Below are 18745 nucleotides of genomic sequence, written 5' to 3' on the forward strand. Positions count from 1 at the left end.
TGGCACTGAAAGCAGTGCTCTCAAAGGTTACAGATCAAGGAATTGAAAGAGCACTGGTTGATCTTCCACCTTTGCAGTGCCTGGCGTTCATGACACCATTAAAGCAGCTGAAATCAAAGTCAGCATGTGGCATGCGCTAGAATGCTGAGTGGTTGTTAAACTGTTTAATACTGTGGATAGCCAGCCCACGAGTTTACAGGCTTATTTATGACATGAAGATAATGCCTCTGCCCTCTATGAGTCGTCTTACTCAAGTCCTTAAAGGCATACCTTGCAAGTTTGGGTTCAACTCCATTTGTTTGGAAGCAACAGAAAAAACAGTTAGGTGGGAGAATGGGTGGCTAGGGATTTGGAACTCTGATATTAGATGAAACAAAACTGCGCCAGGCGTACAACTTCAGCAAGTCGACATATAAGATTGACGGCTTGGTCGATTGTGGTGACATTTCAGAAGGAAGCACTAGTGCTTGCGGACCATGCTCTTGTTCTTATGTTTGTGCCTGTGCTTGAAATCTGGGTGCAAACTATAGCGACCGGTGCCACGAAAAGAGCTGCACCTGGGAACATTTTGGCGCAACTTGTGTTGGAGGCAGTTATCCAACTGCACAAGTATGGAGCGACTGTCATATCGGTGGTCAGCGATGGTGCTGGAATAATCGTTCAATGTGGCAGCACATGGAAATCAGTGGCAACATTGCATCTCCTTGTCACAAGATTCAACATCCTTGTCTACCTGAGGGGAAGTACCTTCATTTTATGTGTGACATTCCTCACATCGTAAAATGGGTGCTGAACCTTCTACTCAAGCACAGATATTGCCAGGTATGCATGAAGGATCACACTTTCAATAATAATACGTCAACTGAAGTAGAGAAACAAATTTTTTTGGTTGAATGTTTTTTTTATTCGGAATGGTGCGCAAGACACTAGTATATATAAGCCATGACATGGCATTCACCTACGCCAGCTCAATAATCTGTGATTGTTTTTTTTTCTCTCATGCTGTTTCGGTTTCAACAGCCGAACAAGCAGACGATCTGAGGTCACGTGAGTCATGCAAAAACTGCACTATAATTGCTGCTTATTCATTTTTTGGGGATTCCGACTCTTGAGCAGGCTTGCGTAAAAGTTTATGTGAATTAATAGACGAAGTATAGCAACCATACTAAAGTTTTTTCTATGCCTCGACCTCAACGCGTCTGTTATGTCACAGCCGTCGTTCGACTGTTGAAAACGAAAACCGAAACAGCATCTTGGCGCAATCCTCACGGCTGTCCATGTTTTCTAATGTGTGTGGAGAACCTGTTTCCCCCCTCCATTTCGATGCGGCCCATCTTCATCGTCGGCCGTCGAGACGGACAGCCCCCGGCTGGGCGAGGAGGGAAGTCTCCCTCATGAGGGAAAGAGAACGGCGACGGGAGCGCCACCTCGTAGGTTACGCGGAATTCTGCGGAAACGGAGCACGGCCGCCTCGATCACGCGCGCGCGGCCCCGCGCGCGCCGATTTAGGTGGCCGTGACCGGAGAGACGAGAGAGGCTCTTCGGGATCCGGCCAGCGTCGTGACCGGTTGCGGCTAGGGTTGCGGCCGCACGCTCCCGCCACCTTCCGCGGCAGGCGCACGGGGATCCGTGGCGCCTTGCCGCTGGACTTCTGGTTCCAGGCAGCGAAGCGAGCGTAGCAGACGCGCGCTCTGGTTGCCTTCCCCAGCAAATGCTAGGGAATGGATTTGCCTCAAGAATGCGGCGCGCACGGGAAAACCCTGCCGCCATTATCGGCACATACAAACGTTTGCCGCCAATACCTCCGAAGTCGCGCCCCCGCCCCAGCCGGTAAGTCGGAAGTCCTTCTTACGTAGCCTTCTATTTCCGAGGAATGCTTCGTTGATGCTTTGTAGCTAGCTGGCCCGCTCTGTGTATTGATCGCAAGTGTAATAAATAGCATATGAGTCTTAACGCTGTGTCGTTCCTTCCATTTGTCCCTGGAGCACGAACCCCTCCGCGGTTAGCGAATGGGAACGCAGCATCCGCGGAGTGGGAGTGCGGGCGGGGCGAAAGGTTTGTCCCCCCATATTTCCACATGTGCAGCATAAGCAGCACATGATACCAAACAAGTAACTCACGAATAAAATTTGGGGTCAGTGCTCTTTTAAGGTAATGAGGTGAAAATCTGTATTTGCGACTTATTTTTTCAACTATACTTCCAGGCTGGAGACTGCAATATTGACTTCAGTCACTATCAACTGCTCTTCAAGACAGAAAGGAAGAAACACCTAAAGGTCGTCTATAAACTGACGGCAGCTCATGTTCAACCGACGAACATGGAGAGAATGAACGTGCGGCTTGCTGTGCAGGTTAGCTACGAGGGGAACTATACAAAGATTTATAAATATTTCAACGCGTTCACTGTTGGGAATAGTGTTATCAAACATATACTTTCCCTGCAGCTCTTCAGTCGGAGCACTGCCATTGGGCTGCAGGTCTACAGGGCGTGTTGAAGGACTCGTTCACACGGAGGGAACAGAGGCCTTTACGAGAAGAATGAACGATCTTTTCAATGCACTGACCACAAAACACCCTGCGGAAGGGATCCGAGTGAACTCGCCGAAGATTGAGGTACTTTTCCTTAATGTGATGTCAGTCGGAGCGCTCTGAGTTGCTTTTCGTCGTGATATACACTTTTGCTTCTCAAGGGTTTGACTCAGTAATCATTGATTTTTTTGGGCAGGTCATCAAGGACTTCCTCCATCTACTTGACGAAACAGAGCACAACCACCAACATCGGAACATGCTCCTATTTGCTTCACAGCAAACGACAGAATCTCTACGAGTGACCTTGCTGTCGGCTTTAGACATAATTGATGAGCCGCACAAAGCAGGCGTGCCTTATTTGCTGACGGCCAAGCTGAACCAAGATCCCTTGGAGGTAACACACGCGTGCATAATGATGAAAGGGTGAACATTGCGTAATTTTCTTGAAGTAGCAGAGTATAACCCCATGGGCACTGGAACTCCCTTCGACATTCTGCGGACGTTCTGAACGTCCGTAAGACATCCATATGAGATTTATTGCTCACTGGGTAAGCGGCGGCCTGTTCTAAAGAGCGCAATTTTCTTGAAGTAGAAGCGTAGAAGCGGCAGCCTGTTCTAAAGAAAATTAAGTTGCAAATGGGTGCAATTACTAACAAACTTTTCGCCTGCTTTCTTCTTTCTTTTTCAGACATTCTTTGGCATTGTTCGCTCTTTTCACGGCAATGATGATCATCCCACGATCATACAGTTCAGCCAGATTTATAGGCTTTTGTCCCTGCTCACTCCTGTGAAGAATGCAGTGAAAGGGAACTGTTCTGGAGCCGCTGAAAGTGTCCTCGTGTCGTTGCATGACAGCCTCGCAGAAAAGGCAAAGGCTGCTGCGGAGCTCAGGAATGCTGCGGAAAAAAAGCAGTGCAGGAAGCTTCTTAGCATCCGCTACCTTTCGGGTGAAAGTGATGACCTGGGCGACCATGGATATGAAAGAGCCGGACCAGAAGAAATGGTTCTCTATTACTTAGGAGGATATGTGCATAAGAAGATAACTAAGGCAATGTATTGTAACAATTGCCAGGTCATGCTGACGGCGGCTCCTGAACACGCCAGCCCAAGTGATGTTGTTCAGAGGCACTTGACTTACCTGAGGTCGTTCAAGCCAGGATGCCTTCGCGAGCCGTCACTAAGGCTGTACAGAGTCATAAAGAAGATGGAGAGCATTGTTCACAAAGCCCCTGAGAAATGCGTTGTATTTGGTGACCTGTTCTGGGAGGTGCTAGACAGACTTGAAGAGTCCTCTGTGCCTGCAGTCGGTTGTGATCATCACTGCGAAGAAGTCACTGCTAAAGTGATCAAGTTTTACATTATCATGAGGATGCACTTTTTTCCAGGAAAGTGAACTCTGAAATGTTGGTAGCTGCTCAAGTGCAGTCAGCAAGAAAGAGAGCAAAACTGTTTTAAAGGGACTATGCAATAAGTTAATTGAGATTACGTAAAGCAGACGAGAGATAAGCATTCGATTACTCGCCACCTCAGTGCAAGAATGTTTGAGCTAGCATCAATAACAGCGAAGATATAGACGATTAAAAATTACGCTCCTCTTCTCCCTCCTCAATTCGTACACGAGGAGCACCAGAAAAAAAAATAAAGAAAACAGCTCTGGGACTGGGCCCCGCCCATGAAAACGTCATCAGCTGACGTTTATTTTGCAACTTCCGGTTATCGCTCCTAGCCCCCCAGCACAGCATCGGTGGCGTGGCGGCATCTCTCCAGTCTCTTCGCCTTCCTGGATTGCGGCGCGCGTCGGGTTTCTTTGCTTGCCATCTGTGGTAGTTAGCACAGCGTCGGTGGCGTGGCGGCATCTCTCCAGTCTCTTCGCCTTCCTGGATTGCGGCGCGCGTCGGGTTTCTTTGCTTGCCATCTGTGGTAGTTAGCAGTAATAAATCCGGACCTCGAGGAGCGACTGCTCGCCTTTACGGCCGCGATGGGCATCGAGCCCTATGCGTGCGCACGAAGAGCCGTGCGTGTGGCTCCGGAACTCCCGACAGAAGGAGGCAGCAGAGGAAAATTGAAACCATATGCGCGAAAGCAATGCCCTGGCTTGCGCTTGCCCGAGAGGGTCGCGCGACGGCACGAGCAGACGATTTTCACGGCTACCCGAAATGTGCCCGTGACGTCGTGGCTGCCGTGGTGGAGAGCGTGTGGTGGCCTGGCGACGTCATGGGTAGTGTGACGTCTTTGTTTCAAGATTTTAGTTCCAAAATCGGTCACTACGTGCACACCAATCGGCCTGCGAATTTTAAAAAACATGGTTTTTAAAAGTTCATAATAAATTTCCGGCTCAGTTCTGAATACTCATACTTGGTGTGAATGTTTCTTAGCATCATTTCTAAGCATTGAAAACATTTACAAGTGAGTTTTTATTCGTTGCATAGTCCCTTTAGGCACCCATAAATGGAACGCTTTTTGCAGCAAGATGTTTTTGTTTCTCCTTCAATGGAGGCGTCTGACATTTGAAATTAATTTCTCCTCAAGAGCCGGATAAATTAGTTGTTTTTAAAAATGGCGCAGTTCAACGAACGAAGCGTCGTAAAAGAACTGCACAATAAAATATTTAAACAAGTTTGCCTTTCCTTGTTCATATAAACTTCAATTATTTGAACCTAATGTACACAACAAACAGAAGATTTTTTCGCTGCACAGATCAGTAGGCCGCACGGTGTACAATAGGGTGTTCAGAACACAACTTAGCACTTACGGACTGAAACAGTTTTGTCATAAGTACTGATTAGTGTGAAGTGCTAAAACCGCGAAAAAACACACACACATATATATATAGTGACACACACGAGAAGGTTGGGACGATAGACACCTAAAAGGCGAAGCGCGAATCGTCTTGTGCCTCGTTCAAATATCGCTCGTCCCAGCCCCTGTGGTTCCACCCTTGTGCCCTCCAAGCGGAACAGATTTTCGCCACGTATCAAAGGCAGTTATGCCATATTATTGATCGGTCACGCCGGAAAAAAAAATAATTTACTTGCAGGTATGGGCGCGCCGCCACCCGCCTTTACGAGGGCATAGCGGACGACGCGCAAGATGTGTAGAAAAGCTAGGGTGCCTCGATGCCAGCGCCCGAGGCACCCTAAGAAAAGCGCGACTGCAGCGCCGTTAGTTCCAGCGACGTCCACGATAGGCACGCCAGCAAGCGGCGAGTATAGACCTTTTCAAAATCCCCCTTCTGCGCAGCGCCATGTTAGCATTTTGGCGCCGCCTAACGTCAAAAAGAAGTATGAGTGCCATTTTGAGCTGTGACAGCAAATTTACTACTGCTGGCGTGCCTCGCTTCGCATGCGCAACCAAAGTTTCTGTGACCGCTCAGCATCCCTGATTTTTGCCGTTTGTTTTTGCTGATGTGTTGTCCACTGCCTTTGCCCTGCGCGGGGCGTGAATAACAACTAGGTGCTCTCTGATAACGCGATCGTGATGGGCACCGAGAACGAAGCCCGCGGTGCCTGCGCCTCGTCGAGTGCGTCGAGTTCGTCGCGACATGTGCTGATCAGTGGTGAGTGTTTTTACTGCGTACTCATTCCTTTGTGGGCAGCAGTGTTTGTGTGCAGCCACGCCTCATCATGTTGCGAAGCTGCGCATATTCGGGAGCAAATTTATCCATTGTGCGCATTCAGTAACGTTCGAAACTATTCTTGAGTCATCTTTTGGCTGATAGCCCAGGTGCAGGTTCATGATGTATTAATAATGCGCATAACGGAGACACATTGATAGCTATTGTTTAGTGTAGCCACTCTTCGGTTTGAGGAAGTGAATGTGCTGGCAGACACTAATTCTGCGGGCACAACTAGCTAAGTAATCAGTGAATAGTTGCGCTTTTGGATGATGTGTTGCAAAAGTAACATAGTATTAGTCGCCAAGGAGAGAAACTCGCTAACGATCTTTGGGAGACGAAGCGTTAGGGGTGAGACAGATTTTTTTTAAGGAATTTAACGTTCCAATGCGACATCGGCTATGAGGGACGCCATAGTGGAAGGTTTCAGATAGTTTCGATCACTTGTGGCTCGTTAACATGCACAGTACACGAGAACTTTGCGTTTTGTTCCGATGGAAACGTGGCCGCCGCGTCCGGTATCGACCCCGTTGCCTCGTGATTAGCAGTCAAGCGTCCTAACCAGCGAGCCCCCGCGCAGGGTAACGCCGATTTAAGACACCGAGAAGAATGGCACCCGCTTTCGCATAACCTGTGAACGCCACGGCGTCAAGAAAGAGCACGCTCTTGCTTGCACTTAATCTTGTTAGTGCTGGTATGCCGAGCGTACTTTAATGGACGCATATTCTTGAGTAAAAAACGCAAACGTCGCTGCCACACCCGTGTGTTCATGTCAGCGAAATGAGAGTTTGTTTACACGTACTCGCGTTTTTTGCGTGCCGTACGGCTGGAGAAGCGAAAGTTGGTGCGTGGTGATAATGCTTCGTGTGACTGAAAAGTGTTCCTTGAAAAATGTCTTTGAATGGAAGTTTCTTTGCCGCAAAGTTTGCTGGTAGCTAGTAATGGCTGCTACGAGATTGCTGTGTGTACTGGTACATTGCTTCATTTAACTGCATAGTTGGATAAAGGGTAAGGTACTGCATTGGGCATTTAACCACTAATAATGTCTAGAAGGCAAGGTGGGCTGGCCCATGCATTTTTTTTATTCATGAAGTGTGCCATAAGGCATAGTGAGAAATTCGCAGTGGTTATGTTGAAAAGAATGTCTGCCCACAACATGTGCATAACTTGGAGATAATGTTCTTATCATGTTTGATACAGGTTATGATTACAATGCTTTGTTGAAATTGTCTCCTCGAGACAGCTGATTTGCATTGCTTAGTAAAAAGCAGTTTTCTTAATTCAACATCTAGAAACTATTATGGAAGAGTAATCCAACAGTGATTATGTGCTCTTTTCATTTGCAGAAACCATGACGTACACCCACCCAGATGACATCAAAGACTGGTCAGAAGACATGCGCGACTGGTCAGAGATTAGGGGGCCCGACATTGTGTTCTACTTAGTGCAGACAAAAGCATGTGACCTGTTTGAAGTAAGAGCATACAAATCATTAGAGTCATACAATTACTTGCAGTCAGGGTGGGTGAGGAAAGTACTTGCACACAGAGTGAGTGGTGACATTGTGGTGCTAAAATCTGAAGTGACGCCTTCACAGGCTGTAAGTAGCATGCCACATCAAGTGTGGCTGTCGGCAAAGAGCACAGGCGAAGTTCTGCGTGATGGTTGCTCCTGCATGGCTGGACAGGCAAGAGTGTGTAGCCACGTGGGAGCGGTACTGTGGAAAGTGGACTGTGCCGTTTCTCGTGGCTTCACTGGAAGGGCCTGTACAGACGCTGCCGCAAAGTGGAACAGAGGTACAAAACGCAACGTTGAGCCCAGTAGACTTGACCAGATAAACTTCAAGTTGAAGGAAAAAACAGTCGACCCTGAAGTTCAGGCAAAGACTGTGCCTGTTAAAGCGCCACTATCAGAAGAGGAATTGAAGAAAATGCATGAGGAGTCAGGATATCCCGAGCTCTTCAATAGTCCAGGTATCATCCATTTTATTATTGTGCTCAGCTTTTTTAAACTGCTGTCTTACTTGGCTGCGTGCTGAGTAAATGGCACATGCTAAATATTCCCATGCATGGTTTTGTGCAAAGCCAAATGCACGTTTGGCCTCAGATTCCTCTCATGTGTTTTGTAGTACAATTTTCCTTGCTACTTGGAAATGCTTCTAGGTCTTTGCAGGCTGAAAAACCTAACTTGGTATTGCTAGCACGTCAGCCTTATTGCATATTTAGAGCTCATAAAAAGTTTAACCTCTTAATGTAGGCTATCTGGATCGAGGTTACAGAGTCATTTTCGTTTCAGTGTGGTGTGCTCTTTCATTCCACTTCCAGGCACACAGCTTTATGCAACGTTCAATGCAGCACCACGGCAGCCCAGCAGACTTCGGCAAGAGGCAGCACCACATGGCAGCCATGAAGTCATAAGTGACTTACCAGCCAGCTGCCTTCGATGCTGCGCCTTTTATAACAAGTTTGTTAACTTATCGCCAAAGGCTGCAGCATCTCTGGAGAAAGAAACAAGGAGCCAAATAATAATAATAATAATAATAATTGGTTTTTTGGGGGAAAGGAAATGGCGCAGTATTTGCGCCACTTTGGCTAATGGCACGGTGCCTTAGATTGACAGCATCTTGCATGAGAAAAGTACCGAAAAAAGCGGCACACCAGGTGATAAAGCAGTGAATGCCATAATCAGCCCTACGTTTACTGGCAATGCAGCCACGAAATATGGCCAGAAATTTGAAGCAGTGGCTCGTGCACAATTTGTAAAAAAAACAGGGCACAGTGTGACACGGTGCGGCACAATATTATGTCCGGATATGCCCTGGCTCTCTGCGTCTCCCGATGGCCTCCTTGAGGCAGCTGCCGCTGTGCTAGAAATAGTGTCCGCATGTGATGAACTGTCTGGACCTTGTGCGTTCTGGAAGGCACGACGTTAAGGACGTTGATGGAAAGTACACGCTGTCTGAAAATGGGCCGAACGGTTATTATGGCCAAGTTCAGCTGCAGATGCTGTGCACAGGCAGTGAACTCTGTTATTTTTACATGTGGAGTATAGAGGCTGAAGTTGTTGTTGAAGTGCCTTTTGCACCCATGTTTGTGAAATCAAACTTGCCACGACTCCAACAGTTTTACTTCCGTGACCTCCTGCCAGAACTGGAAAGGCGCCATGTGTCTGGACGGCTCATTATTTCCGCAGAATACTCAAGGTTCTGTGAACTTGGTGTTTGAAATGGGATTGCTACTGGAATAAATATTCTTGAGTATTATCCAGTACCTCCTTTAAAGTGCGAGATACTGTATATCTGAAGTGTGCTTGCACAGTAGGCAACCCTGCAATTCGGAGGCGAAATTCTAGAGGCCCGTGTACTGTGCGATGTCAGTGCACGTTAAAGAACCCCAGGTGGCCGAAATTTCCGGAGCCCTTCACTACGGCGTCTCTCATAGCCTGAGTCGCTTTGGGACGTTAAACCCCCATAAACCATAAACAAACCCTGCAATTCATGAATTGATTCCAGGTTCAAGACAGGTATTCAAAAGTTGTGGCCTAATTGTTGCTCTGTGTGATCTATAGAGCGTCAGATCTGCTCAGTGCCAAACCATTGTTATAATCCATATCTCTATGACCAATGCACTGTTACGTGTAATGATGTCTAGAGTTTCCACTTGTTTCGTGTGTGCATTGCTTATGGCCATTGTGTTCACCATTTGGGATATATGTGTAAATAAGTGCACATTGCATTGCTTGCACAAATGGCACAATGTTATTAGAAAGTGACCAAACCCATTTCAATGAGTGTAGCACCATAATAAGGCCTTTTAATAACAGATGAATCCATTTAGTTCCACAGTTATTGTGCATTCATAAACTGGAAAACTGTGTGTGTGAAACACCTCAAGTTCAAATACCTTGCAGTCCAGTCAGCTGGGACCAGTGTTGACATTGGCTGCGAGCAGTACCAATCTAGAAAATGATGTGAAGTAAGGCCACGTGCACGTGTGCAGTGTCCCCACATTTGCATTGCCGGTTCTTTGCTTCATATGCACATTGGGGATTAGAATGACCTCTTCTTTAAGGTATTAGTGACAAATTTTGAGTACGTGTAAGGTGCAATTTTTGAAATGCCAGCTACGTCATTGCTTTGAATGAGGTCCTTTCCAAGTTTCAGTTTGGAAGGCTACTGCAACATGGCTCCAGCCATATGGTATGGCTACTTTATTTCGTCCACTTTCCACACATACTCTTGTACTTGGTAGTGGCATAGCCAGAAATTTTGTTCCGGAGGGGGGGGGGGGCGGGGGCTCATGTTGCAGCGCGGCCTCCTCACAGAATTTGTGGAAGAATCAAATGCAACAATAATAACTGTATTGCCATTGACAATGCTATTGTGTATTAGATAACGCTGCGCACTGTCTAGACAAGTGTAATATGTATTTTTTTAAAATAAAAGAATGTATTCGTATGTCTTAAAAATCGTGGCAGACATGATTACAAAACATAAACCTGAGCAGGGGACAAGACACAACAGGGAAGCAAACAGGACGAGCTCGTCCTTTATGCTTCCCTTCTGTGTCTTGTCCCTGCTCAGTTTTATGTCTTGTAATCATGTCATACCAACTGTCCCCTTACCGTTCACTCGTGGGAGACATAACGAATACCAGTGCTTCCATGTTTTTGCGTATTTAAGAGGTAAAGAAAAAATCACACGAAGTCTAAAACTATATGGAACCAGCAAAGCAGTGCATGCATGCCGCTGATATGAAAAAACGTAAAGGCGATGAAATTAGCAAGTAGAGGACGAATCTTTTAATGAATGTTTGTCGTTCAAGAACCTTTACATTTTTGCACATATGCAACGGGCAGGAAAAATTCTGAATGACGCTGTCCTTCGTTCCTGTGTACTGCGCAGCAGCAGCTGTCACCGGTCATGTATTGCGAGTAATTGCACCGAAATTTTAGTCGCAACAGCGAGCCATCGATAGGTCCTTGAAAGTTAGTGCTAGGATGGGGCCCCTTGCGTTACATGACTCCAGGTGCACGGGCGTTGCCAAGAAATCCAACCAGAGTTAGCCATGTGCGCGCCAAAATGTCTTTTCTAGTCTGAAAAACACTTGATGACAAAATCCAGAATGACTTCGGGCGCCGGTGGTTGTTTTGGTCAGCGGTGCGGGACAGTTCGAAAAAATTTCGGGAGGGAGTCGGGAGGGAGGGGCTGAAGCCCCGTAAGACCCCCCCCCCCACTTCCCTGGCTACGCCCCTGGTACATGGCACAAATCTACTCAGTTGTGGGCTCTCTTCTGGTAGCAATTAAAGGGACTTTGAGATTGCAAAGCCCTACACAAACAAGAATCATATCGCTTATCGTCTTCTTGGACATGATGGGCAGGGCCTGCTTAAATATTCTGTAGGTTTTAATCCTGTTTATGGCGCGCTCCACGTGAATGCGCACGGAAGCTATCCTTCTCGTCCTGGTGACTTCCTCTTCACTGAGTTGAGATTTCCCTGCAAAATGACATATCCATGAGGCAATCGAGCCATTCATTATAGCATGTTTACACGATACCCTTACCTTTTGTGAACGCAGGCACGTTAAGCTTCACCCCTTGAATAATCATGCTTGTTGTCAGGGTGAAGCCTCTTTCAGCCATGACTTCATCTCCTGGGCCGAGATAGTCCTCCAGCTTGCAGTCTTTTGTAATATATTTGACTGATGCACGTCCTCCATAAGCTGGAGACACATACATTATGTACCCATCTGGTGCTATGGCAATAAGGAACTTCACAGTATTGTGCGCCTTGTAGCTACTATAGGTTTGCGCCCTTGGCATCAGTTTTTTTTGACCGCTGCAGGTTTATTTCGGAGCAGTCGACAATGCATGTTGTTGTGTCGTATCCGTTGTCAATGAATGACTTGGGCATACTGTTTCGGATTATTGATCGCGGTAGCCAAGTTACGACTTTTTCCATAATGGTGCACAGCACCGACAGTACATGCCTGAAAATGTTGCAGACACTCCCTACTGATATTTGAAATATTCTAGCCAAGTGCCCATAGAGAAGGCCAAGGCGCAGTCGCATTAGAGTGAGCAGCAGCCGATATTCATAGGGGAGCACAGTGAAGAGCTTCCTCGACTCTACTTTCACTGCTGTGACCAAATTTTGGAAGTGTGTTTTACCCAGCCCTGTATAAAAGACACAGTCGTCTTCTCCTAACGTTGCAGCAGATAGCTGCTGTTTATTTGACAATGTGCCTAGACCACGTTGGCAGTAACTATGTTCATTGTTCTGGTCCTCCCACTGAGTTGAAGCAGTTCTCACTTCAGGAGATTGCTCCTGCATAGAAAGAAAGTTGCAAGAGTTACTAGCGCATGAAATAACAAAACAATGCACCAATACATTGGTTACAGTCTCGTGATTATCCAAAACTACACATGCACCTTTGCCAGAAATAGTCCTGAAGTACTTTCGAAACATCTGCATCCCACTAGGCAAGCTAGGCATAAGTTCAAGCACAAAAGTCATCAGCATGCCACATCTGCCGGAACCCTTTTACCTCCTCCCTGACTAGTAATAAGAAACTCGTTGGCCATAAACAAATCTCTTCTTATTGCAAAGAAAAAGGGGCTGTAAGTTGCCAGGTCTGCATGTTGGTGTGGATGGTAAACCTACGCAGAGCTGCATTCCCCGACTACAGCTTGTGAGCTGCACATATTTTTGAATCAGCTTTTGAGTTTTTTCTGAGCCCTAAGTAACACCTTAGAGGCTGAACCATTGGAGGACACATTTTAAATGCATTCCAGTAATAAAATGGCTCCTCCATTTCAAACTAGCGCCTTGAATTCTTCAGCTGCGCAGCAGCTATTTGTGGCCGCTTGGACTTCCATCAGCATGAACTTGTTTGCTTTCATAGTGGACCCAACCCGTGGCAACCATGACAATTCGACAATAGACCACTCCTTAAGTTTCTCTACGCGTGCCAAAGGTTCTATTCATAAAATTGGTAGCAAAATTGTTTCTGCTGAGGTGTAAAGAACTGTGGCGCACATTGGGGACTGGCACTTCTCATCATCAGAACATGATGGAGGCTTGTGGAAAATGTGCTCACTAAAAAGCTTACGATATGATCTCCAGCAATACCTTTAGTCATACGAGTTCAAAAATCATTGCCTCCACATCACGCCACATTTAGCGCACTAAAAGGTAATCTCCATGAACAGAGATCATCCTGATTTTATTTCTTAAACCAATAAAACTGCTTGGCCCAAATATCACTTGGCAACCACCCTTTCATAAGTTTACATTTTGAATTATTTACTTCTCTTGTATATGAATTTTATATGAAATGAAGCTCTTAATCTCTCTTAATTTCTTTGTGAGCGCACTGCACCTGTCATGGTGAGTTGCTAGTGCCTTACACGAGACTTCACTGCTGTGTGTTGTTAGTGCGGATACGCTTCTACATGCTCAGCTCTTTAGCACTGGGAAAACGTACTGGCGCTGGCAACCTGTATTTTGTCAATGATACATATTTGTGCATGTCACAGCTTGTGCATAATGAATGCAACCATTTTCCATCAGCTTTGATGAAAGCTTTGTACCATGGAGGGCACATATGCATGTTGCCACTTACCATGGCAGGTGCTGCTTCATCTGGGATCCCGTCATCAGCCATTTCTGGTGCTGCCTGAATAATAAAAAACAATGTGCATCGAGTATTTCTGGCAGTGTGATACTTGTCCTAGAGTGCACGCTTGTCATATTGCGTGCTGCTATTATCTTCAATGCACAGACTAGTTCTACACAGGCTGAGGCACCAATCATCAGCATCTCAAAGAGACGCACTGTAATTGGATTTCGGGGAGGGCGCGTTCTGGGTGTAACCGTCTGCCCTTAGCCATGACATTAACACTCAGAGAAGAGCACACAGCTGGAGGCAGGCGGGCACTTACCACGGCAGGTGTCAATTCATCCTCCGTCATCTCCTCGGCCGTTTCAGCAGCTGCCTGCATTATGGAAAAATGTTGTGCATTCAGTGTGAGCAGCAGTGTTATGTGCAGTAGCACCCAGTATGCTTTCTGATATGCAAGATGACCTTCGAGCTTTTTCCCCAAACATTTGAAGACAGGTATGGGAAGAGAACTTATTTACCTAGCCGCAAATCTTTACATTTTAGCGCGACCTTACAAGTGTCGTCTACTAAACATATACAAAAGCACACGGAGAACGTTTACTACATTCAAGTCAGTGCGAAAGCACACATTTTTTTCTTTGTAGGAGATTACAGAGTGAACAATGTCGCGGGACGGAGAGCTCACGGAAGACAGACAACGAACAATTTTGCTCGGGATTTGTACCCATTGGATTAGGGCTTACGCACTAAAGTCCTTGTTACCTCCATATCATAAATTGAAGCACAAGTGCTGAATATGTCACGGCACGTGCATTCTGAGCGCAGCCAACTAAAACAACAGATTGCAGATTATAGGAGTGCACTTGCCATAGTAGGTATTAGTACTTGGTCTAGAATTGCCTCCTCGGCCATGTCGGGCACTACCTGCATCGAAGAAAAATGCGCACCAACTGTTGATCATAGTACTAAGCACATTCGCTTGTTAGAACTAATGTGGAACTTAGTGCTAACATAGGCACCTGGGAAAGCACTTACCACGGCAGTTGCCACTTCATCTGATTTTGGCTCCTCGACCATGTCATCGGGTGCCTGTATCAATTCAGATTAAAGTGCAGTTACCAATGTGTGGTTTTAATTCATTTATAAAATAAAAAATGTGTTGCAGCATGCATATTTGTCGCCGCTAGTTTCCATTATGCAAGCTAAATCCATTTTCTGGTACAGAATTCAACCCTTGACAAAATGCAAGACATATTTTACAGTGTTTCGCTTCACACTGACTACTTTTTATCTAATATGCACTAAGATAGGTTACAGATGGGTATTAGCAGTTTAATGCATCATAGTGTTGGGACCCAATGTCTGATTTAGCGCCAGGAGAAAAGGGTTACAGCAGCACTTCAGATTTTTATTACTATTTTATCGGTATGAGCATTGCATATTGATGACCAGTGGCCTTTTGGTCAGAGTTATGCTTATAATGTTGCTATCTAGCACCAGCTCAACCATTTATGCAGTTCTGTGGTGAAACTGGCCTTTACACCTAACCTAGATGTCAATGCGCTGTCAGTCAGGCAACCCACATTTTACTCTAGATGCATTGAAAGCTGGAACGTGTACTGTTGGGTGGATGAACAGGGCCGAATAAAATGCCAATACACTAAGGTGCGCAAGTTACATGCATACATACAAGGCAGCAAAAATAAAAAAGGGTATTCACGTGTACTGTTGGGTGGATGAACAGGGCCGAATAAAATACCAATACACTAAGGTGCGCAAGTTACATGCATACATACAAGGCAGCAAAAATAAAAAAGGGTATTCACCTAATGCTGTGTGTGCACTTATACAGAAACACCTCTGCCTATGAGCCAGTGACATATCGGTATGTGTTGCTATGATGCACAAAGTCGGCCACCATGCAGTTATGAAGTGAAACTAGCCCTTGCTCCAAACTACACAATGGTGTTGTATTTCAAAGTTTCCATTCTGAACAAAGTCTGTATTTATTAGCAGTTGAGATATGCCCGCATGAGTATGAACTTCTCTCTCAGCTTGTATCATATAAGGCATTTAATGACGCTGCCTTCTGGCACCTTAAGCGTTAGATGCGGACTGCGGAAGGAAACATTAGGATGACTGCATCCTGCCTTAGTGGATATACTGACGCAAGCTGTACTATCGCAGACAAATTTTTGTGGGACTTGAGTTCTTGGAATGAATTAATGAATGAATGAATATTGCATGAAGGTGTTAAAGGCCTAAATGCCCCTTCCGCCGGTAGCAATATCGGGCGACTTGGCAGCGAGGTGAAGCTACAATAAACGTTTTTCCAAAAACTCTCATCCCGCAAACTTTTGTCCTCGACAGTACAGATAGTTCCTACTTGATATGCCTGCGCAACTTTCTACAAAAGAAAAAATGTTTAGAAGAGCTTTCATTTGCATTACTTTAGACCTAACAATGATTACAAACGTATCACAAGGGCATGATTTAATGACTTAGGAGGGTGTAGCTGCGAGCAATTAATGATGCCATGACATGCACACAAATGTGCTCCAGAATGTGAAAGTTGTGGACATTAAGTGGTATGCAAGGTTTTCACTTACCAAGCAAGCCTCGTACTCCTCAAGTGGTGTATCAGCATCCTTATCATCAGCCATGGACTGCACAAAAATAACAATTTTACCATTTAGTGCTTTCCTCGTAACCTGTGACATTTACACAGCCACATTCACCATGAATGCAGAGGCATCATTAAAAATGTCAATTTCACCCTAGATGGATAACTATGTGTCATTTCAGCTGGAGGAAAGAATTTGTCTGAAAGAAGCACCCTCTGGTAAGTTAACTACGCCGAAACATAATACCAGCACAGTCTAGTATGTAAATTATGCACCCACGTACAGGAGAGGAAGAGAACATTTTTCAGGGCATTCACTTAATGCTGCACGTGCACTTATAAACTCTTCTGCCCACGAGGTAGAGGCCTTTCAATGGTACTTGTCTGGCTATGAAACAGTGCAAAAAAAAAACGGCAGGTAATTTCCGAAGCACATGAAAAAGTAAAGTAACGTGCGTCTGGTTTCGGCGATTCGCGATGTCGCTCAACCGCGCAAGCTCCAAAACCTAAACGAGCATGCCATTCTCTCTTTTGATTATTTCGTTGCGCCTGCACTGTAACAGTCAGAAGATAATAAACTTACTAAATCTGGGCACGCTTGCGCGCCAACGTCAGTTATCTGTCCAGCATCGCTGCACAACCCAGTCTTGGCGCCAGTCGATCTCCGCATCTACAAAGAGGCACGGGCTGTCACACTTTCAAAATGTACGTGAAATATGGACGTGAAACATCACAGCGTACCTTCTTCGGTTGCGGTGTGTACGTCTGTCTGACTAGGCGGCGGCGTCCAACAACCACCTGAAAAAAGATGCTGGTAAATCGTCGTAGCAGAAGCGTGTGCGCTCATCTGGGTCGCGAGCGAAAGACGACGGAAACTTACTTTCTTCTCGTAGCCCATATCCAGCATGGGGACAGCGTTTTCCTCCGTCTTCTTTCCTCCGACGAAGTGTCGCGAGCACACACGGGAGGCTTCTGGCGCGTCAAAGTTCTTCCTGTTTACGGCAGCGATCCACTGCTGCCGCAGTGCAGGCGACGTGGGGAAACGATGCAAAGTAAACATATCGCATCGACACTCCTCTCGCGGAACGCTGTGCTGTGGGCACACGATGATGCCTAGAATGTTTCTTTTGCGCTGGTTGTTAGTGCAGCCGTAGACAGCGCAGTTCCGGCCAGATGATTTTCGATTAGAGTACGACATAGTAGAAGCACGCCGCTTCGAAAACCACACACAGGGCCGTGGAACCGCTAGGCGAGTCGGCGATGTCACAGCTCGGAGAGAGGTGGCAGCTATGGTAGGATACCCTCAACACCAGGGACGGCAGCGCAGGCGCGCTGGTTCAAGGGTAGGCCTTGAAAAGGTGTATACGGAGCTGCGAAACTGAAACTGTTTAAGAACGTTGCTGCCGTATGCGCCAAAAACCTGCTGCCCTTACCGTTTCCTTTTTCCTCCTTTCCACTTCAGGCAGTAGCTAGCTATCCTTGTGGCGGCCGCTTGCAACATATGCGCGCATGCGCACATCACCGCGCGGTCGTGGCGCGCCCGCGCCGTAGCAGACATGTCTCTGCCCAAGAGGGCGCCTGCCGCGCGTTTTCGACCTTTTCGACTGTTTAAGCAAACGAAAGCAAAAGCATGCCGAGCTGGAAGTAAAAAGTCGCAAATAAATTTATTTTACTCTCTCATAGGCTACTTAATCCCCCTTTAAATGAAGTTTAAATCTTTTGACGAAAATACATTGGCAGACCTATTAGCAAAGAAATTTTTAACACGTCTGCTGACTGCTGCCGCTCGCTGCTTGCAACGGTTCCGGCATTTTGGCACTTCAGCAGCAGTTTTACTTGCGCATTGTGCGCATCGAAAAGAATTTTGTTTTGTAAATCACTACGGGCGATTGTTGCGTCTAAAACTGCACCTCACGCGAACGAAGAAAGGAGCCCGGAGTCTCTTTTCATGAGCTACCATCCGACAGCGCTACGCGGGACCGGTGGATAGGGGCAATAGTGAGAAAGGGTTGGGTGCCAGCATGTGATTACACTGTTGTGTGCAGCCTGCATTTCAAACCATCTGATTTCCAAGACGACTGCAAGCGATGTCTATACGGAAGCCAGGTGCAGTGCCTTGTGTGTTCAGTGCCAGGACGCCGCGCACAAAGGAATCCGCCGTTCCGACGAAACCAGGTGGAGGAGCGGAAAAACGCAAGCACGGGCCTTCGCCATGTGTGCCTTGCGTGTTAGACGCGTGTGAAGATGAGCAAGACAACGCAGTTGAACTACACGGTGAGCTATCGGCAACGTCAGATGCTGCTGGGCCATCCAACGGGCAATTTACAGACGGTAGAAGCAGCGCACTCCAACTTGA

At 46.5% G+C, this 18745-nt stretch overlaps 2 pseudogenes; one reads left to right on the top strand and one right to left on the bottom strand.

Moving 5' to 3' along the window:
- Positions 1–5960: 5960 nt before the first annotated feature.
- On the top strand, positions 5961–9366 carry LOC144108682 (uncharacterized; annotated as a pseudogene).
- A 2045-nt stretch (positions 9367–11411) lies between these two features.
- LOC144108683 (uncharacterized) lies at positions 11412–17449 on the bottom strand (annotated as a pseudogene).
- Between the last annotated feature and the right edge of the window lie 1296 nt (positions 17450–18745).

The sequence above is a fragment of the Amblyomma americanum genome, chromosome 10, assembly GCF_052857255.1.
Source record: "Amblyomma americanum isolate KBUSLIRL-KWMA chromosome 10, ASM5285725v1, whole genome shotgun sequence".
NCBI lineage: Eukaryota > Metazoa > Arthropoda > Arachnida > Ixodida > Ixodidae > Amblyomma > Amblyomma americanum.